Raw genomic sequence first — 21,488 nt, 5'->3', positions numbered from 1 at the left:
TTTAACATGGTTTTCTATGGATCTAGTTTGCATCTGACTTTTTTCCCACAGCAGATTGCATTTTGCATGTTTTTGATGAGTTTTGAGGGTTTTTTTTTTTTGTTAATAGGAATGTATTCTGGAAAGTATAGGAAAGAAAATTCTGTTCATGTACTGTGACTTTGATGCGACTTTCAAGCTACTTGAGTGTCAGAAAGTGTAATGTCACACTACATGAACAGAACTGTCATACTTTCCTATTAGCCCCCCCCCCTCCCCCCCTGAAAAAAGTAAAACTCATCAAAAACAAGTGTTTAAAAAACGAAAAATGTACCAGAAAAACGCATCAACTGCAACCTGTATAGATGTGACCTAGTCTTAGCCGGGGTTCCCTGAGACTGGAAAGTGGGGGTGTGTCTGCACAAGCCGGCATTGGATTATCTCCCAGCACAGACAGAAAACTGACCACACTGTGCTCTCATGCCCAGTGTTTAACTGGAATGCAGAGGGGCTGGCAGGAGCACCAGGCATTTCATACAAAGGAAGCAATGCAAAGAGAACAGGATAATTGTTTTATAAAAGTACATGGTACAGCAAGCACATATTAGGAATATGAAATGTTGGGTTTACATATTCTTTAAAAAGCAGTAAAAGAGCTTTACAAGAAACCCTCCCAGACATCTGAAGCTGGAACTGTGGAGTAAGACTCTATATGTACACGGGACACTTCTGAATGATAGAAACTGACGGCTGGAAAACGTAGGTTAAAAAACGTCTGTTTAGCCTCGTTTGCATACCACGTTTATGCGTGTTTATGAGCGTTTGCGTTTAGAAGTGTTTTTTAAAGATAACATCAGGAGACCTTCCAAAATGCCCAGAATGCACTGAAAAACAGTAAAAAATTAACTATTTTAGACATTTTGAGAGAAATAGAGAGAAGCAGAGAGAGCAGAATTTGTTGAGATTAGCTGTCTTTTTTTTTGTTTTGTTTTGTTGTGTTTGGATGTGTTCCAGCTCATTTCTGTGTAGAAATTACTGCAGCAGTGTCTAACATATTTTCTTTCACGCAAAACCTCAAAGTATGGTGTACCAGGTCCATTTGAGTACCGGGAAAACGCTTTGCATGCATTTTTCATGGTGAAAAAAGGCTCTGGACAGCATCAGGAATGGAAGAGTTAAAAAACGTTTCCAAACGCAAACGCTTATAAAGGCAGTTAGCTGCGTTTACACGTGTTTACAAGCGTTTGGCGTTTAAAACGCTGATAAAATCTACTCCTGAACGCAAGTTTGGTGCATTAAAAAAAACAACTGTAAACTCAACTGCCTGTAAACGACTATGTGTACATGGACCCATAGGAAAACATTAGGGTGAGTTCAGGGGCTGCTGAAAAAACGTGAGTTTATCAGCTGCATTGTACATGGGGCCTAATTCATCCTTCAAGTTTGCAGAAGAAGTCATTTCACAAAGGTATGGCTGCTATGCCCAGCCAACGCCCCAAGGAGGCAAATCAAACCTGAAAGTGGCTGTTAGGGAGTGCAGGTAAGATGACTGTAAAAGGGCCATAAATACTCTTTCCAGAGATAATGACACTTTGCAGAAAATGAATAATATCTCTAAGAAACTACATCTACATAACAAAACATATTGACATCACTTTATGTATAGTCTATGCTTCTGTTTTTGGCAAGAAACAATGTTGTTGATTCCTTTGGATAATGTAGCTACCAATAAAATGTATCAGATAAATGTTGATGAGCTATATGGATGCAGTTCACAGAACAGTCATGGCTTGCGGATATTAAATCTGGTAGACAAAGTCATGTATAAAGGTATAAGAATCCTGCTCTGTAATAACCCTAAATGGTTTGTAATTCAGGTGTGCATGAGTGTATTTCTAGATTTATTTCTGGCATTCTACTTCTGCAATTATCACAGATAAAAAGCCCTTAAAAATAAAAATCACACGGTCCTTTTTACTGTTGCCATATAAACATGGCCAACACTCTAAAATACCCACACATTTGGTAAAATATGTCTTGCTCGCCCACAAATGCCTCATTGTGAACAGAACATGTGTGCTGATTTACCCAAATGCCTACATATCAGTTTTAAAAGATAAATAAGTAATTGTATACTTTGAAGTGTTTATGTTATACTATCAATCTTCATAGTGCCATTTAATCGCAGATGCCATCCCACTAAACGCAGGCTTTCTGGCTCAAAACTGCCTCTTGGTACAGCGACGTGATTTTTAAAGCTGAACTCCAGACACATATAAAAGACACATACTAATACAGCTTTGTATTCATTAATAAAACATTAAATGTATTAAATGTAACTGGTGTAAGTATTTAAATTTGACTTGGAATCAGCCTCTTTCAATCCCCTATACAGCAGTACTTAGATTGTGAGATGGAGCAGCAGGACTGGGAGCCAATGAGGGGTGTTGCATGTAAATCAACATGGAACATGCAAAGAGTGAGAAGAGAGATGGTCTCATCAGTCTGCTGCCATTCTTTGCTTATCCAGTCACTAGGTTGGGGGTCAGCAAAGCTATGTAAATCTCAGAATGATTGGATCAAACTTTAAGTTATTCTAACAGGTAACATTTTTCACCTAATAAAAGGTAAGAAAAACTTCTGTATCCAGCGTCTCCCCAAAGCCCCATCGTTATCCAGCACTGTGCATAACAGCAGAGGCTCTCTCTGCTCTGTCCCTCCTCACAGGGCAGATCTATAGTAGCAGAAGCCATTGGCTCCCACTACTGTCAATGAAACTCTGTGACAAGGGAGCCATGCCCCGCTGTCTGTGTCTATGGGCGCAGGCAGCTGGGCTCAGGAGGAAGCCCGCATGAGGGCCCCCTTAGGAAGAGGCTTCCTATGGGGGCCCTGGAAAGAAAAAAAACATTACACAGAGCAGGTAAGTATGACATATTTGTTCTGTTTGTGAAAATAAAATACCTTTAGGAACACTTTAAATACACTGCTCAAAAAATGAAAGGAACACTTTTTAATCAGAGTATACCATCAAGTCAATGAAACTCCTGGGATATTGATCTGGTCAGTTAAGTAGCAGAGGGGGTTGTTAATCAGTTTCAGCTGCTTTGGCGCTAATTAAATTAACAACAGGTGCCCTAGATGGGCAACAATGAGACGTCCCCCAAAACAGAAATGGTTTTACAGGTGGAGGCCACAGACAATTTTTTTGACTGTTTTTCACTAGTTTCACATTTGGCTAGGGTCAGTGTCACTACTGGTAGCATGAGGCAATACTTGGACCCTACAGAGGTTGCACAGGCAGTCCAACTTCTCCAGGATGGCACATCAATATGTGCCATTGCCAGAAGGTTTGCTGTGTCTCCCAGCACAATCTCAAGAGCATGGAGGAGATTCCAGGAGACAGGCAGTTACTCTAGGAGAGCTGGACAGGGCCATAGAAGGTCCTTAACCCATCAGCAGGACCGGTATCTGCTCTTTGGTGCAAGGAGGAACAGTATTAGCACTGCCAGAGCCCCACAAAATGACCTCCAGCAGGCCACTGGTGTGAATATCTTTGACCAAACAATCAGAAACAGACTTCATGAGGGTGGCCGGAGGGCCCAACTTCCTCTAGTTAGCCCTGTGCTCACTGTCCGGCACCACAGAGCTCAATTGGCATTTGCCATTGAACACCAAAATTGGCAGGTCTGCTACTGGTGCTCTGTGCTTTTTACAGATGAGAGCAGGTTCACCCTGAGCACATGTGACAGATGTGAAAGGGTATGGAGAAGCCATGGAAAACATTATGCAGCCTGTAACATCGTTCAGCATGACCGTTTTGGTGGTGGGTCAGTGATGGTCTGGGGAGGTATATCCATGGAGGGACGCACACACCTCTACAGGTTGGGCAATGGATGAAATCCTTGGACCCATTGTCCGACCCTAGGCTGGTGCAGTGGATCCTGGGTTCCTCCTGGTGCATGACAATGCCCGGCCTCATGTGGCGAGAGTATGCAGGCAGTTCCTGGCGGATGAAGGAATTGATACCACTGAATAGCCCCCACGTTCCCCTGACCTAAATCCAGTAGAACACCCCTGGGATATCATGTTTCGGTCAATCCGACGACGCCAGGTTGCACCTCAGACTGTCCAGAAGCTCAATAATGCCCTGGTCCAGATCTGAGAAAAAAATACCCCAGAATACCATCCGACGTCTCATTAGAAGCCTGCTCTGATGTTGTCAGGCATGTATACAAGCACGTGGGGGCCATACACTACTGAGAACCATTTTGAGTTGCTGCAATGAAATTTCAGCAAAATGGACTAGCCTGTTGCATCATTTTTTCACTTTGATTTTTGGGGCATCTATGAATTCAGTCCTCTGTAGGTTGATAATTTTCATTTCCATCAAACGATGGGGCATCCTTACGTTCCTAACACATTACCCAGTCCTTATCAGTATAGATATCCACCATGATATTTTTCCCCACTGAGATCTGATGTGTTTTCAAAATGTTTCTTTAATTTTTTTGAGCAGTGTATTATGTTACCCCAACATTTCATATTCCTGATACTGTATGTGTCTGTTGTACCATGTACTTCTGGTGTTCCTACCATTAGCCCTGTTCTCCTCTTTCAAACTGACCACACTAGGCATATCAGCACATACATTTGCTAGCACACCCTGCTTCACAGCCATTCACTTGGAAGATCAGTGAACTGCCGTTTCTCTACCCCTAGCTCTCTAAGCCCCTAACACATATGAGAACAGAGATTATGTGGTCGCTTAAAAAAAAAAGAAAAGGGTATTCATAATTTTTTTATATATAGTATATACACAGAAGTATTGCCTTTAATTTCTATTTGAACCACTTCAGCTCTCACACCTGTTTACCTCCTATGGACCAGACCATATTTTCACATTTCTACTATGTGTTTTCATGAGTCTATAAATTTGTCATAACTTATGATACAGAATTGATACATATGTCATTATTTAGGGACAGACTAGGCTTTCTTGTGATTCTAGGGTCTTCTGAGAATCTTTAAAATTTATTTGCATTTTAAGGGGAAAAAAAGGGTACACATTTAAGTTTGATCAATATTTTGAACAGTACCGATACTGTGGGAAAAATTCAAATATTTTATTCTGTTCTATTTACTGCAACACTAACAAATGGAAATTCATACGTATACAGCGTTCTTATACCTCACTATAAATTTTATGTATACAGTATATAAAAAAGTGCATTAATCTCAAAACAGTGTAACCCTCCATAAAGTGCAATCTTCAATAATCATTTTCGATAAAAGCACACTATATAAAAAAAGTGCTCCGTGCAACTGTACAAACCAAATGTATAGAATTTAACAGTAGACACACCATTTTTGCTAAATTTTTGGAAAATTATTTTTTTTATTTTTTGGCAATTAATGATATATTGATATACTGCTCACACATGCCATGGCTCTATTTGGAATTACACCCCAAAATACATTCTGCTACTTCTCCCGAATATGGGGATACCACATGTGTGAGACTTTCTGGCAGCCTAGCCACATACAGGCCCCTAAAATTCAATGACCACCTTCTGGCTTTCAAAGAGCATATTTCCTCATGTCACTTCCTCACTACCTCTCACAGTTTCTGAGGCCCTAAAATGCCAGGTTAGTACAAACACCCCCCCCCCCAAATTACCCCTTTTTGGAAAGTAGACACCCCAAGGAATTTAATAAGAGGCATGGTGAGTATTTTGCAGATCTAATTTTTTGTCACAAGGGTTTGAAAAATAAAAACAGAAAAGAAAAAATACATTTTCGTTTTCTTTCTTCATTTTCCAAAAACATGTGGCAACAATTGAGATCTGCAAAATACTCACCATGCCCCTTAGATAATACCTTGAAGTGTCTACTTTCCAAAAAGGGGTCATTTGGGGGAGTTCTTCTATCATGTAATTTCAGGGCCAACATTAGAAGCTTATGCCACACATCACCCACTCTTCTAACCACTTGCAGACCAAGCCTTTTCTGACACTTTTTGTTTACATGAAAAAAACAGGTTTTTTGCTAGAAAATTACTTTGAACCCCCAAATCTATATATATATATATATATATATATATATATATATATATATATATATATATATACAGTTGTGTTCAAAATAATAGCAGTCAGACATCACTAACCTGATCAATCACTGTTTCTGGTAGAAAGTATAATTCTACATGGCAAATAATTTACTAGCAGGTGTAGTAGAGTAATAGAAATCCAACAGACCCAACAGTCATGACATGCATGCTGCTGATTCTGTGTAATTGAATCGCTAATTAAAAGGGGCATATTCAAAATAATAGCAGTGTGGAGTTCTATTAGTGAGGTCATTCATTCTTTGAAAAACAGGTGGCAATTATTGCCCTTATTTAAGGAAGGAAGGCAGCAAATGTTGTACATGCTGGTTACAGTGCATTTCTCTCTGACATTTTGAGGAAAACGGGTCGTTCCAGACATTGTTCAGAAGAACAGCGTACCTTGATTAAAAAGTTGATTGGAGAGGGGAAAACATAAAGAAGCGCAGAAAATGATTGGTTGCTCATCTAAAATGATCGCAAATGCTTTAAAATGGCAACCAAAACCTGAAAGACCAATCGAATGGATAGAAGAATAGCCAAAATGGCAAGGACTCAGCCAACAATCAGCTCCAGGAAGATCAAAGAAGGTCTAAAGTTACCTGTGAGTACTGTTACAATTAGCAGACGCCTATGTGAAGCCAAGCTATCTGCAAGAAGCCCACGCAAAGTCCCACTGTTGAAAAAAAGACATGTGCTGAAGAGGTAACAATTTGCCAAAGAGCACATTGACTGGCCTAAAGAGAAATGGCGCAACATTTTGTGGATTGATGAAAGTAAGATTGTTCTTTTTGGGTCTAGTGGCCAGAGACAGTTTGTCAGACGACCCCCAAACACTGAATTCAAGCCACAGTACACTGTGAAGACAGTGAAGCATGGTTGTGCAAGCATCATGATATGAGGATGTTTCTCATACTACGGTGTTGGGCCTATTTATCGCATACCAGGGATCATGGATCAGTTTGAATACATCAGAATACTTGAAGAGGTTATGCTGAAGAGGAAATGCCCTTGAAATGGGTGTTCCAACAAGACAACGACCCCAAACACACCAGTAAACGTGCAACATCTTGGTTCCAGACCAACAAGATTGACGTTATGGAGTGGCCAGCCCAATCCCCGGATCTTAATCCAATAGAAAACTTGTGGGGTGACATCAAAAATGCAGTTTCTGAGGCAAAACCAAGAAATAGAGAAGAACTGTGGAATGTAGTCCAATCATCCTGGGCTGGAATACCTGTTCACAGGTGCCAGAAGTTGGTTGACTCCATGCAACACAGATGTACAGCAGTTCTCAGAAACAGTGCTTATACAACTAAATATTCATTAAGTGATTCAAAGGAAAGCAAAATCTTCAAACATTTTTCAGTTTATATAGTGAATGTTTAAGTTTGTAAAGAAGAATACAAACAATGCTATTTTTTTGAACAGTCTAATATTCACTTTTCTTCAATTTTTTTAGAGGAACAACACAAATTTGATATATTTTTCTTCATGTTTTGATTTGGAATAGAATGTGCAGTGTTCCCAATGCATTTGTGTGTATGGAAATAAAAGCTATTAGAAGGATTTTGAGCTTTATTCACTTTTTTCAATACACTGCCATTATTTTGAACTGTATATATATATATATATATATATATATATTTTTTTTTTTTTTTTTTTTTTTTTTAAAGCAAATGCAAATTTTTAGGTACAAATACACTTTTTGAATTTTAATGCACAAAAATACAATATATTGCCCAATTGTTTGATAAATTATAAAAGATGATGTTTTGCTAAGCAAACAGATACCAAACATGACATGCTTTAAACTTGCGCATGATTGTACAATGGAGACAAACTACTTAGATTTTTAATATCCATACGTACTGCTTTAAAAGCCTTTACAGATCACCACTTTAGATTTACACAGGAGGTCTAGAGCTAGAATTACAGCCTTCGATCTGATGTTTGCGGTGATACATCACATGCATGGTGCAATTCCTGTTTACATACTGACACAAGATTTTTTTTTTTTTTTTAACACTGTCCCTTTCATTTTTTTTTTTTCACTTTTATTGTTATCACAGGGAATGTAAATATCCCCTGTGATAGCAATAAGTAGTGACAGGTACCCATTTCTGAGAAATCTGGGGTCTATTAGACTCTAAATCTCCTCTGCCCTTAAAGCATCTGATCACACTAAAATCGATGTGATCAGATGCTTTCCCAGCTTAAAAATGGCACTCTTTATATCTGCAAAACCCAAATGATGAAATGCTTGTTGTTTCTGGTTTCTTACATGATAGAGATGATTGGAGCCCAGGGACAGACTGACAACTCATGGGGCCCCCGGGCAATAGGGGATCATGGGGTCCCTGTGTCCTTGCCCAAACTCAAAGAAGCCTATGAAAAAGGTACCGGGGGCATCTCATGGGGCCCCCTACTGACCCTGGGCCCTCGGGCAGTGCCCAAGTTTCCAAATGGTCAGTCCGCCCCTGTGGAGCCATTCCTGTCAGCTCTATGGTCAAACCCGAGAAAGCTGTGGAAGGCGGCGGGAGGAGACATCCTTTCGATGTGAATTGTTTGACAAGAGGTGAATTTGGGTGGGCAGGGATGTATTGTTCTGCGTATAAAATTGTTTTGGCCCACAATCAAATGACAGAAATCGTCCATGAAAAACAGTGGAGGAGCTACTAAATGCTAGTGTTAGCAGAGAACGGGGCTTATCCTGCTAACACTGCATTTTTGTGGACACTATACTAAGGAGGTGCTAGTATAGTTCTGTTCTTGATCAATATATTGATCTGTACAAACACTATACTTGTAATGGCGATGATCAGCAATCTATAGCATGAGTGCGATAGTGTGTGGGCAATTTAATGCTAGCTGACCTTGGGTGGGAGGAGCGCTAACTGACCCTGATGCTATCTGATGTCGCTAGTGGCAGTAATACAGTGATCAGTAAAAAATTCTATATACTGGCACTGTAATAATAGCACTGGCTGGGTGACAGGGGTGATCAAAGGGTTAATAGGGACGATCAAAGGGTTAAATGTGATAATCTAATGTGTGTGTAAAATGTAGCGCTTTTACTCACAGTATGGTGTTCTCCCTTCTCCCTCTGGACCAACAGGGGAGGTCAGCGGGGGGTGCGCGCATGCGTGCTCACACCCAGAAATAAATCACGATGTAAGGGTATGTAGCTTTGTCCAGAGCCGCCGCTCGCCCGTACACTGCGGGTGGGCAGTCGGCAAGTAGTTTAAAAAAAACCTTAAATATGTTAAAAAAAATACATTTTTCTCAGTATCTAATTTTTTTTAACATTATTTTAAAAAAAGTACTTTCATCAGAGTAGTTTAACATTACCATAGTAACACTGTACTACTCTGGGGGGGGGGTGATCATGCTTTGAACTGTCATGATTGGGTTACGTTCATGACAGTTCAAAATACTACATGGTACAGGGTGCTGTAATTGGCCCATATACCATGCGAGGCCCAGACGCCGTGTGGCCGCACGTTGCATTCGGCCAGTGCCAAGAGGTTAACTTGTTCATAAATAATATAGATGATGGTATAAACAGTTCAATCTCAGTATTTGCTGATGATACAAAATTAGGCAGGGCAATAACTTCACAACAGGATCTAGAAACTTTACAAGAAGACGTAGCTAACATAAAGGGGCAGGAAGCAATATGGCAGATGAGGCTCAATATGGCAAAATGTAAAGCTAAAAATATGCACGCAAGTTACATGCTACGGGGAGAACCTCTGGGGGAACTGAGGACAGAAAAGGATTTGGGGGTCCTAATTGATGACAGACTCAGCAACTGCATGCAATGCCAAGCTGCGGCAAGCAAGGCCATCAGACTATTAGTATGCACCACATTTGGTGGTGTCAATGGAGAGTGCAGATAAGTTCAAAAAGACTGTTAGAGGTGTTTCTTAGTAAAAACAATGTACAGGGATATGGATAACAGTAATACCACACGCTCTCTGGTTGAACTGGATGGACTGGTGTCTCTGGTCAACGTGCCAACTATGTAACTATGTAAAAAAACAGACTTATGTATGCACAGTGTGTAAGCAAGCTTATCAGCTTCCAAATGACATCTTTGCAGAAAAAAGGTGAACATGAAGCAAAGTTGCTGATTGGTTGCTGTGGGCAAATTATTTTTGTTTGTTAGAATACACAACCATGAGTTCTATTGATTCAAAAGACCATTCTCTATTTTTCAATCTATTTTGCAAGACTTTTAAACATAATGTGCTTGCAGGTAAATGCAGGCATTTCCTAATTCCAGGTATGCATACTATGGTGGAAGTACAAACTTTGATAACTTTTATTATCCAATTAATGAGCAATTCAATCAAAATGGAGTTGAAAAAAATTAAATCAGAAGCACATTGGCCAAGTGATTGGCACTCCTGCCTAGCAGCACTAAGGTTGTCGTTTCTATATATGCGCGGGGTTTGCATATTCTCCCTGTGCTTGTGTGGGTTTCCTCTGGGTGTTCTGGTTTCCTCCCACACTCCAAAAACATACTGGTAGGTTAAATGGCCAGCGCATGTCTATGAGTTCGGGATCCTAGATTGTAAACTCCTTGAAGGCAGGGAATGATGCGAATGTACAATACACACTCACCGGCCTCATTAGGTACATCTGTTCAATTGCTTGGTAACACAAACTGCTAATCAGCCAATCACATGGCAGCAACTCAATGCATTTAGGCATCTAGATGTGGTGAAGATGACTTGTTGAAGTCCAAATCGAGTATCAGAATGGGGAAGAAAGGGGATTTAAGTGACTTTGAACGTGGTATGGTTGCTGGTGCCAGATGGGCTGGTCTGAGTACTTCAAAACTGCTGATCTACTGGGATTTTCACGCACAACAATCTCTAGGGTTTACAGAGAATGGTCCAATAAGAGAAAATATCCAGTGAGCGGCAGCTGTGTGGACAAAAATGCCTTGTTGATGTCAGAGGTCAGGGGAGAATGGGCAGACTGGTTTGAGATGACAGAAAGGCAACACTAACTCAAATAACCACTCATTACAACCAAGGTATGCAGAATACCATCTCTGAATGCACAACACATCAAACCTTGAAGCAGATGGGCTACAGCAGCAGAAGACCACACCAGGTGCCACTGCTGTCAGCCAAGAACAGGAAATGGATGCTACAGTTCGCACAGGCTCACCAAAACTGGACAATAGAAGATTGGAAAAACGATGCCTGGTCTGATGAGTCTTGATTTCAGCTTCGAAATTCAGATGGTAGGGTCATAATTTGGCGTAAACAACATGAAAGTATGGATCATCCGGTCTTGTATCAATGGTTCAGGCTGGTGGTGGTGGTGGTATAATGGTGCGGCAGATATTTTCTTGACACACTTTGGGCCCCTTGACCAAATGAGCATCATTTAAATGCTACAGCCTACCTGAGTACTGTTGCTTACCATGTCCATCCCAGCAGGATAATGCACCATGTCACAAAGCTCAAATCATCTAAAACTGGTTTCTTGAACATGACAATGAATTCACTGTACTCCAATGGCCTCCAGTCACCAGACCTCAATCCAACAAAGCTCCTTTGGGATGTGGTGGAACGGGAGATTTGCATTATGGATGCAACAAATCTGCAGCAACTGAATGATGCTATCATGTCAATATGGACCAAAATCTCTGAGGAATGCTTCCAACACCTTGTTGAATCTATGCCATGAAATATTAAGGCTACGTTCACACTAGCGTTGTGTGTAGGCGGCAGAGAGGCGTTTGGGAAACGTTTTTACCGCTTCCCAAACGCCTCTGCCAATTCTGCACATTACAGCACATTGTGCTGTTCTAACGGGAGCGTTTGCGTCGCGTCGCGGCAAAACAGACGCCTCTGGTCGAGTCAGGAGGCGTTGAAGCCTCCTATTCTAGTCTATAGTGCCGCTCCGCAAACACCCGGCCGGCGTTTACGGTGCAGTTGCGACGTGGTTGCGGGGCGTTTGCGGAGCAGTAACACCATTCAAACTGCATTATAGGCGTTTGTGGGGCGTTTTTAGTGCTCGGCAAACGCCTAGCAACCGCGCATGCGGCGTTTGTGGAGCGTTTGCCGAGCGTTAAAAAATTCTCCGCAAACGCCAGACCAACGCTTGCCAAACGCTATAGGGGCGTTTGGCAAGCGTTGGTAAAACAGCCAAGTGTGAACGAGCCCTAAGGCAGTTATGAAGGCAAAAACCCGGTACTAGAAAGGTATACCTAATAAAGTGGCCTGTGAGTGTATATGTAAAGTGCTGTGTGAACTGACAGCGCTATAATAAGTGCCTGTAATAAATAAATAATTGAATAACCATAACTTGCCTTCCAGTCGGCACTGAGATGATTCAGTTAAATTTGAACAGTGAATCTGAATATTAGGTTGCCTCGTGGAAACAGAGATACGATGGATAACATCCCTCAAATCCCTCTTGTATTGAACTGTATTGTTGCTGCATTGTCTCCCGTTATATTGTAAAGCGCTGAGCAAACTGTTGGCGCTATATAAATCCTGTATAATAATAATAATAACATATTATTGTATCTTTAAACAATCGATCAAATACCACTTCCCTGTATGTGGTTTATCGATTGATTGTGATGCCATTTATTAATCGATTAATCCCATCAGGACAGGTTAATTGGAAAGGAAACTAATAATTTATCAAAACTTGTATGGCTACGATTAGTTTTGGGACAGTGACATAGTAATGTAGCTAAACAGGTTCTGCAGAAGGGCAGATTCCACCAGACGCTTCTCAGACAAGTATCTTACAGTGCTGCTATAGTGCAGCACAGAAAAATAGAAGATTGGCATCATTTTGAGATGTCTGAGACAGGAGTTAATTATGACTAATTATTACTAATATTTTACAGGATTTATATAGAGCCAACAGTTTGCGCAGCGCTTTACAAATCTCAGGTTTTTTACCTTCATGCATTCCATACATGAAGGTAAAAAAAAAACCTTCTGGGTGTAGCAACCCCCCCCCCCCAACACTTACCTGAGCCCCCTCTTGATCCAGCGATGTCCATGAGAGTCTCGGTTCTCTGAGCACTCTCACTCCTGATTGGCTGTCAATCATAGCCAGTGAGCCAATCAGGAGAGGGAAGAAACGGGGCCAAGCCGTGGCTCTGTGTGTGAATGGACACGCAGAGCAGCAGCTAGGGAGCGCACCTGCTCCGGTGCCCCTATAGCAAGCTGTTTGTTGTGGGGGCATTTAACAAAACGGAGGGACCAGAAGTGCCGGCGGGGGGCCTGAGAAGAGGAGGATCCGGGGCTGCTCTGTGCAAAAGCATCACTGCTCTGTGCAATTTCATTGCACAGAGCAGGTAAGTATAACATGTTTGTTATTTTAAAGAAAAAAAAAACAAGACTTTAGTATAAGAGGGCCCTGCTTATAAGAGCTTACAATCTAATAGGGCGGGGCAAGTGGTGCAGAAGGTAATAACTGTGAGGGATGAATGAGGGATGAGTTAATTTTTACTAATCATTATTATTACCTCCTCATTAAACCATACTCTGCCCAATTATCACAAGTGAAACTTGAATTTGCAGCACGATGTCTAAAAAAATCAAATATTCTATTGGTGGCCACATTTTATGCAGTTTTCATATATATTAAAACTCTGCATTCAATGGTTCAAACCGCTACAGCTCACCATCCTGGGATAGTTTGTTGTAATCCTGGGAACTTCACCAAGGGAGTGGGGGGCTTTCCTGGGATCACATTTTGAAATGAAGTATATCAATAGCAAATTTACTGACCGATCTTGTACGTATCATATTCTAAGCTTTATTACTACCTTTCTGGCTTGGCTAATACTTAGGGAAGTGATCCATTTTAACTTTTTATTACCTATACATTCTACTGTCACTTAACCCCTTACTCCCCCCCCCCCCAATTATTTTTTTTTTTATCCCTTCCCCCATATTCCCCCCACCATCTCATCCTACATTTCTTTTTCTTACTGTTCTTCTTTCCGACCTCCTTTTTTTTCACACCTGTCATACCACCTTATCATTCATTCTTCACCAACCAAACAGAGCATTTACTTTCACACAGATATGACTGCAACTATATCATACACTCAAGTTATAAATACGTAAACCATGACTTTCACAGCAAGCAAAGCTTTCCCTACCCTAATCTTCATATCACCTCATCATTAAAAATTGCTGATATTCAAGACGTGACAACATATACCTACATCGATGTATCCACTTTCCTCTGCGTATCCACTGGTTTACATTGTATGCCTGATGAAATGTTCTACTCCATTTTGACTTGTATTACAGTTTACAATATTTCCCGTCTGCGAAATGGGAGGCAACATGTCATGTCTATGTTCTGACTGTGATCTATAGCTGTATATGCTCTATATGCTATCTTGTTTCTTCTTATATTACTAAAGTATTTTTGGAACAAAAAATAGCACATTTACAAAAACTAAGCTATTGTGTGGCCCTCTGGACACGTTGGGGACCACATTTAAGGACCCCTATATATACTAAGTTAACCACCACTGCTTTAACCCCTTGGCGCCGGCGCCTCCCGGCCCTTTAAGGGTTTCAGAAGCCAGGAGGCGGGGTGGGGTTTTAGGGTCATGTGACCACCATGATTTGCCATCACATGATTGGGAAAGGTCCCGATCGAAAGAGGAGATTGGGACCTTTCCGTGAGTACCGGACATGTGTTCTGGGAGCACGCAGGGCACGCGCTCTCAGCACATATGTTTTTCTTCATTGCGCGCAAATGTGCGGCTGCTTGCCATCAAGGCCCAGACGCTGGGAGGCCACACATGCGGCCGGCGCCAAGAGGTTAAATCATGCAGGGCATACCTATTATACCCTTGGTCCACAAGGGGTTAAACATTGATCAAGGCCAACAGATGTAATCTTTTCTGTGTAATAAATACGACAAATACTTCCATTTCCCATCAAAGAAAAGAAAGTGCAGATGTTTGGCAAATGGCAAGCAAAGATCCTCGATCCATTGAGTGTGTGGGTGAATAACTCTTTGAACGGCCATCATAAATTTGGAAAATGTTCCAACGGTTGGATGATCAGCTCCGACAGAGCGTAAAACAACCGAGTCTAAAGGATATCTATGATTGTAGTAAAGATTTGGCTGCCTTATTTTAATACACATAGCAATGATAGTTTGTAAACGAGCCTTTCTAGACAACTAAAAAAGGATAAGGCCAAAGCTAGGCCTTCCTAAACTCTATTGTCACAACAAAATAAATGTGTCCTTCTTACCTGGAGATTCCATGAGCAGCTTCCACGGCTGGAAATTCCCACAGATCCTACTGTCGATGAGCTGGAAAGAAAAGACATAGAAATAGATGAGAGACGGAATAAAATAAAAGCACCAGCAGCAGTAGTTTCTATTCCTTGCACACTGTAGACTTTCACATTACAAATGTATCTTATAGATGAAGCCTGGGGGAGGGGGACTTGTACACAATGCACAGCCCAGCCTGACGTAACCTGATCTCTGCTAAACCGAAAGTGATCTACGGAACACAGCAACAGCATTCCACTGTAAACACATCTGCCTGGTCTCCTGTACACAATGCCAGGGGATGAGCAGAGAACTGTGCCACGGTCTGCCATACCTGCCATGCTAAGACCATTGTATGACAGGGTCTGTATTGTCACCTGGGCCCCTGCATTTCCCTTCCTAACGGCTTTTCCTGTCATGTGCTCATATTACCATGAAGGCCAGCCTTCCGTGCCGTGTTCCTTCCCTCATGGAGGATGAGTACAGAGGAGAGCAGCAGGCAGCAGGTACTGAGTACTGAGAGGGCACCATGTACACAACACCGTCAGTAAAGGTCACTCGGAGCACCAACTGCTACTAATACAAAATGCACACGCCTATTTACTATTACTACAGCATTGTCATTACATATACATTGTACATTCACATCAGTCCCTGCAATCAAGGAGCTTACAATCTAAGGTCCCTCACATTCAGCCCTGGTTCACACTAGTGTGATTTTCCAGCGACTTAGGACATTCTGGCGACATGTAAAATCTACGTGTGACGCATACGTTGCCATTTAGTCATTTGCATCTGCGCTTTTAAAAATGAACGCAACCCGCACAGAAAATGCATGCTTTGACGTGCGCTTTGAAAATGCATCAACAACACAACTGCCGCTCACTGGATATTTTCTCTTTTTCGGACCATTCTCTGTAAACCCTAGAGATTGTTGTGTGTGAAAATCCCAGTAGATCAGCAGTTTTTGAAGTAAACAGACCAGCCCATCTGGCACCATTCTGTGCATTTCGAAACACATGGCAACCTGCAAGAAAACGCATGCTTTGCCATGCATGTTGGAAACGTGTTTTGCGTTCAGAGATGGTATTCTGCATACCTTGGTTGTAACGAGTGGTTATTTGAGTTACTGTTGCCTTTCAATCTTGAACCAGGCTGCCCATTCTCCTCTGACCTCAACAAGGCATTTTTGTCCACACAACTGCCGCTCACTGGATATTTTCTCTTTTTCGGACCATTCTCTGTAAACCCTAGAGATTGTCATGTGTGAAAATCCCAGTAGATTAGTAGTTTTTGAAGTAAATAGACCAGCCCATCTGGCACCATTCTGTGCATTTCGAAACACATGGCAACCTGCAAGAAAACGCATGCTTTGCCATGCATGTTGGAAACGTGTTGTGCATTCTGCTGTAGCCCATCTGCTTCAAGGTTTGATGTGTTGTGCATTCAGAGATGGTATTCTGCATACCTTGGCTATAATGAGTGGTTATTTGAGTTACTGTTGCCTTTCTATCATCTCGAACCGGTCTGCCCATTCTCCTCTGACCTCTGACATCAACAAGGCATTTTTGTCCACACAGCTGCCGCTCAATGGATATGTTCTCTTTTTGCGGACCATTCTCTGTAAACCCTAGAGATTGTCTTGCGTGAAAATCCCAGTAGATCAGCAGTTTTTGAAGTAAACAGACCAGCCTGTCTGGCACCAGCAACCATGCCACGGTCAAAGTCACTTAAATCCCCTTTCTTCCCCATTCTAATACTTGATTTGAACTTCAGCAAGTCGTCTTCACCACATCTAGATGCATAAATGCATTGAGTTGCTGCCATGTGATTGGCTGATTAGTAGTTTGTTACCAAGCAACTGAACAGATGTACCTAATGAGGCAGGCGAGTGTATATTGTACAATCACATCAGTTCCTGCCGTCAAGGAGCTTACAATCTAAGTTCCCTAACTCACATTCAGCCCTGGTTCACACTAGTTCGATTTTCCAGCGACTTAGAACATTCTGGCGACATGTAAAATCTCAGTTTCGGAAACACGCGCCAAACACGTGTGACGCATAAGTTGCCATTTAAGCATTTGTAGCTGCGGTTTTAAAAATGCACGCAACCCGCACAGAAATGAATGCATCGACGTGTGCTTCGAAAATGCACAGCAAAGCGCATTGCGCTTGTGTTACCATTCAATCATATCTGTGCATTTAGAAACACATGGCAACCTGCAAGAAAGCGAAAGCTTTGCCATGAATATTGGAAACGTGTTGTGCTTTTAGAGATGGTGTTCTGCATACCTTGGTTGTAATAAGTGTTTATTTGAGTTACTGTTGTTTTTCTATCATCTCGAGCCGGTCTGCCCATCCTCTTCTGACCTCTGACATCAACAAGGCATTTTTGTACACACAACTGCAGCTCACTGGATATTTTCTCTTTTTCAGACCATTCTCTGTAAACCCTAGAGATGGCTGTGCGTGAAAATCCCAGTAGATCAGCAGTTTTTGAAGTAAACAGACCAGCCCACCTGGCACCAACAACCATGCCATGTTCAAAGTCACTTAAATCCCCTTTCTTCCCCATTATGATGCTTGATTTGAACTTCAGCAAGTCCTCTTCACCACATCTAGATACCTAAATGCATTGAGTTTCTGCCATGTGATTGGCTGATTAGCAGTTTGTGTTACCAAGCAATTGAACAGATGTACCTAATGAGGCCGGTGAGTGTATATTGTACATTCACATCAGTTCCTGCCCTCAAGGAGCTTATAATCTAAGGTCCCTAATGCAGGCCATAGACGGTTCGTTTATCGGCCGATTTTTCGTCCGAAAGAATAATCAACCGATTTTCGCACTGTTAGTGGAGAAATGGCATCGGCCGATTTTCGTGGTTCCTCCTCATTTCTTTTATTGGTCATGCTGGAAAATTTGCGAAAAACTGACAATTTTCGCAATCATTGGTGGCAACAGAACGACCGATGTTTCGTTTTTCGGACTCACATTCATTCTCACATTCAGCCCTGGTTCACATTAGCACAATTTTCCAGTGACTTAAGACATTCTGGTGACATGTAAAATCTCAGTTTCGGAAACACTCGCCAAACACGTGCGATGCATGCATTGCCATTTAGGCAATTGCAGTTTTACAAATGCACGTAACCCGCACAGAAAATGCATACTTTGACATGCGTTTCGAAAATGCATGGGAAAGCGCATTGCACTTGTGTTACCATTCATTCACATCTGTGCATTTCCAAACGCACGGCAACCTGCAAGAAAATGCATGCTTTGTCATGCATATTGGAAACGTGAGGCAATGCGCGTCACGCTTGCATTACCATTCGTTTGTATCTGTGCATTTACAAATGCACATCAGCCCTCAAGAATGCATGCTTTGCTGTAAGTTTCAAAAAACATGTGCAGCATGCATTCACATCTATGCATTTCCGAAGGTGCAGCAACCTGCACAGGAAATGCCCGCTTTGTTACACGTTTCAGAAAAACGCACTGCGCTTGCCATTATGCCATAAATGCATGGCAAAGCATGCGTTTTTTCTGTGGGTAGCCGCGCATTCATAAATATGCAGATGTAAATGCAGCCTAATTGTTAATGATATCCCAATCATGGTTAGATGTTTTTTTTGCTGCACGACAAAACACGCTGCAAACACACACTGAAAAAAGTGAAACTCCATGACTGAAAATATTCTGGAGCGACTTTTGGGCATTTGTCAAGCATAGTGCAACCCGTTCAAGTGAATGGGCTGCCCTATGTGCAGCGCATGTTAATGTTTGAAAGACGAAAAAAACGCAAGCCGGAACAGCGTGTCTCTGCTACACTCAGAAGGCAGTTTTTAGGCAACAAGGATGACCAGGGAGGGGAGGAGAGAGTTAAACAAAAAAATGATCCATCAAAGTTTTATATAAATGATTCTTAAAAGTAAAATTGTTTTAAAATTGCTTTGAACTTGTACCATGTCAATTGGAAGACGTACAGCAAAATCGCCTGTAAGTCACAGTGACTTTCATGTCACGCTAATGTGAACTAGGGCTCATCCATACACATAATAGGACCAACTTAGACAGGAGCCAATGAACCTACTAGCATGTCTTTGGAGTGTGGGAGGAAACTAGAGTACCCAGAAGAAAACCACGCAGGCACAGGGAGAACTTAGGGCAGCTAGCACTGTGCTTGGGATTTGAACGTACAGGTTGAGATATGCCATCAACGGTACTCCTGTCACAGCATGTACTTTTACAAAGATATTTTTAAGCTGATGTTCAGTGAAAAAAAGAAAAACAGCATCAGGGATTGGGCAGCACAGTGGGTAAATGGTTAGCACTGGCGCCTGGCAGTACTAGGGTCATTGGTTTGAATCCCAACCACAGCACCCCCTGCCTGGAGTTTGTATGTTCTCCCTCTGCCTGTGTAGGTTTCTTCCGAGTACTCCGGTTTCCTCCCACACTCCAAAGACATGCTGGTAGGTGAATTGGCTCCTGTATAAATTGGCCCTAGTATGTGTATGTATGAATGTAAGTTAGGGCCCCTAGACTGTACACCCCTTGAGGTTTAGGGACTGATGTGAATGCACAATATATATGTAAAGCGCTGTATAAACTGACAGCGCTATATAAGAACCTGTAATAAATATTAGGGATGATACTTACCATGAATGCAGAGTGTCCTGTGTGCTGGTGCCTGCTGTGTTCGGTTGAAATCAAAAGTCCTATCCCCCGCAGCAGTGACCTTCTGCTGCTGCGGGATTAATACGAGCGGCTGCACCTTGGACAGGCTCTTGTCAAGCACCAACTATGCCTGCCCTTTCCACCTCTGAGCTCCATTTATAGAGGTCACACTATCGGTTCCCACAATGAATAGCGTTCAATGAATGGAGGATGGGCGGATGAATGCATGGTCCTGAAATTCTTTTTATTATGGGAACTGATAGTACAGATTTTTTAATGGAGCACGGGGCAGAAAGGATGGGCACAGGTGCAGCTATGATACTAAACAATATTCCCCCCAAATAATCCATACACTTACTTAATGGTCCTGTCATTTATTTATCATGAAACCATTTCTTACATTTTTCTGCCTCTTTGTAACATTCTTTGTGAGCTCCTGAACCTCTCCATTTCCCTCGCACTTTCATTTGTTTGGAACCAGCAGTGCATGTTAGTTGCAGCCAGGGATAAGGGGCACAGTACAGAGGTATCCAGGGGCACGGGACTGCAGATTTCAACCAAACACAGCAGCCGCCAGTAAAGGAGACATTCTTCATTCAAGGTACTGGTGTGCTTTTTTTATGCCTTAATTTCACCATATTGTAAAACAATTGAAAAGGCAACATATAAGATATTCCAATAAATGATGCTGCTTCAAATATACAGTGTTTCTACACATTATCTAGAACAGCCTTTCTCAACCAGGGTGCCTTGAGGTTTCTTCGGGGGTGCCTTGGCAAAATGTCTAAAAATTGCCCAAAACCTGTATACAAGCCAGCGGGTGGAACAAGCCTGCCTTTTAGTTACACAAAGCCACAGGTTTTCATTGTGCACCATTACAACCTTCTAGCCGCCGGCGTCCTGACAACCAATGACATCATCAGTTGATAAGGAGGATGTCAGTTGCCTGCACAGCATCCCTGTTTGACCCTCCCCAGCCCCTTTCCATCAGTGCTGGGGTCACATTAGCTCAGTGATGGAGAAAAACTGAGGGGAAGAGAAACATTGGAATACTAGTCAGTACCAGTGTGCACAGAATAAATCACCTCTAATTTTGGGTGTTCTACATTTGAGGATTTTGCTGCGTTATATGAAACTATTAGAATTGTTTTTCACATTTTAGAATGGGGCTCCCTTTTAAAATTATGGACAGTCTAGAGGCACCCCATTTTAGAATGGGTTGCCTCAAGACTGTCCATAATTTTAAAGGGTGCCTCAGGACTATCCATAATTTTAAAGGGTGTCTTACTGAAAAAAGGTTGAGAAACAGTGATCTAGAATATACTGCAGTATACAAGCACACAAGCTACATCTATCTGAGATCACAACCAGAACACACAGTTTGAGAACACAAACAGCATGTTCAGTCTGAGCATGCACAGCCAAAGC

The 21,488-nt window shown here is 41.9% G+C and overlaps 1 protein-coding gene across 6 annotated transcripts in view; it reads right to left on the bottom strand.

The window, feature by feature from the left end:
* DTX3 (deltex E3 ubiquitin ligase 3) overlaps positions 1 to 21,488 on the bottom strand; it is a 175,029-nt gene that overhangs the window by 95,651 nt on the left and 57,890 nt on the right. For 4 of the 6 annotated variants that reach the window (XM_089692571.1, XM_089692590.1, XM_089692575.1 and 1 more), the window contains exon 2: positions 15,358 to 15,418. The gene's annotated coding sequence lies outside the window, so the exon portion shown is untranslated. Of the gene's footprint in view, positions 1 to 13,757; positions 13,816 to 15,357; positions 15,507 to 15,716; positions 15,798 to 21,488 lie in introns of those variants that run through there. The other 2 variants (XM_089692564.1, XM_089692581.1) reach the window with 2 other exon arrangements.

This window comes from Staurois parvus, unplaced genomic scaffold, assembly GCF_062004578.1.
Source record: "Staurois parvus isolate SC_StPar_1 unplaced genomic scaffold, SC_StPar_1.0 ptg000023l, whole genome shotgun sequence".
Taxonomy (NCBI): Eukaryota; Metazoa; Chordata; class Amphibia; order Anura; family Ranidae; genus Staurois; species Staurois parvus.
The sequence above is the reverse complement of the archived record's forward strand: the minus strand, read 5'-3'. Positions and strand labels throughout refer to the sequence as shown.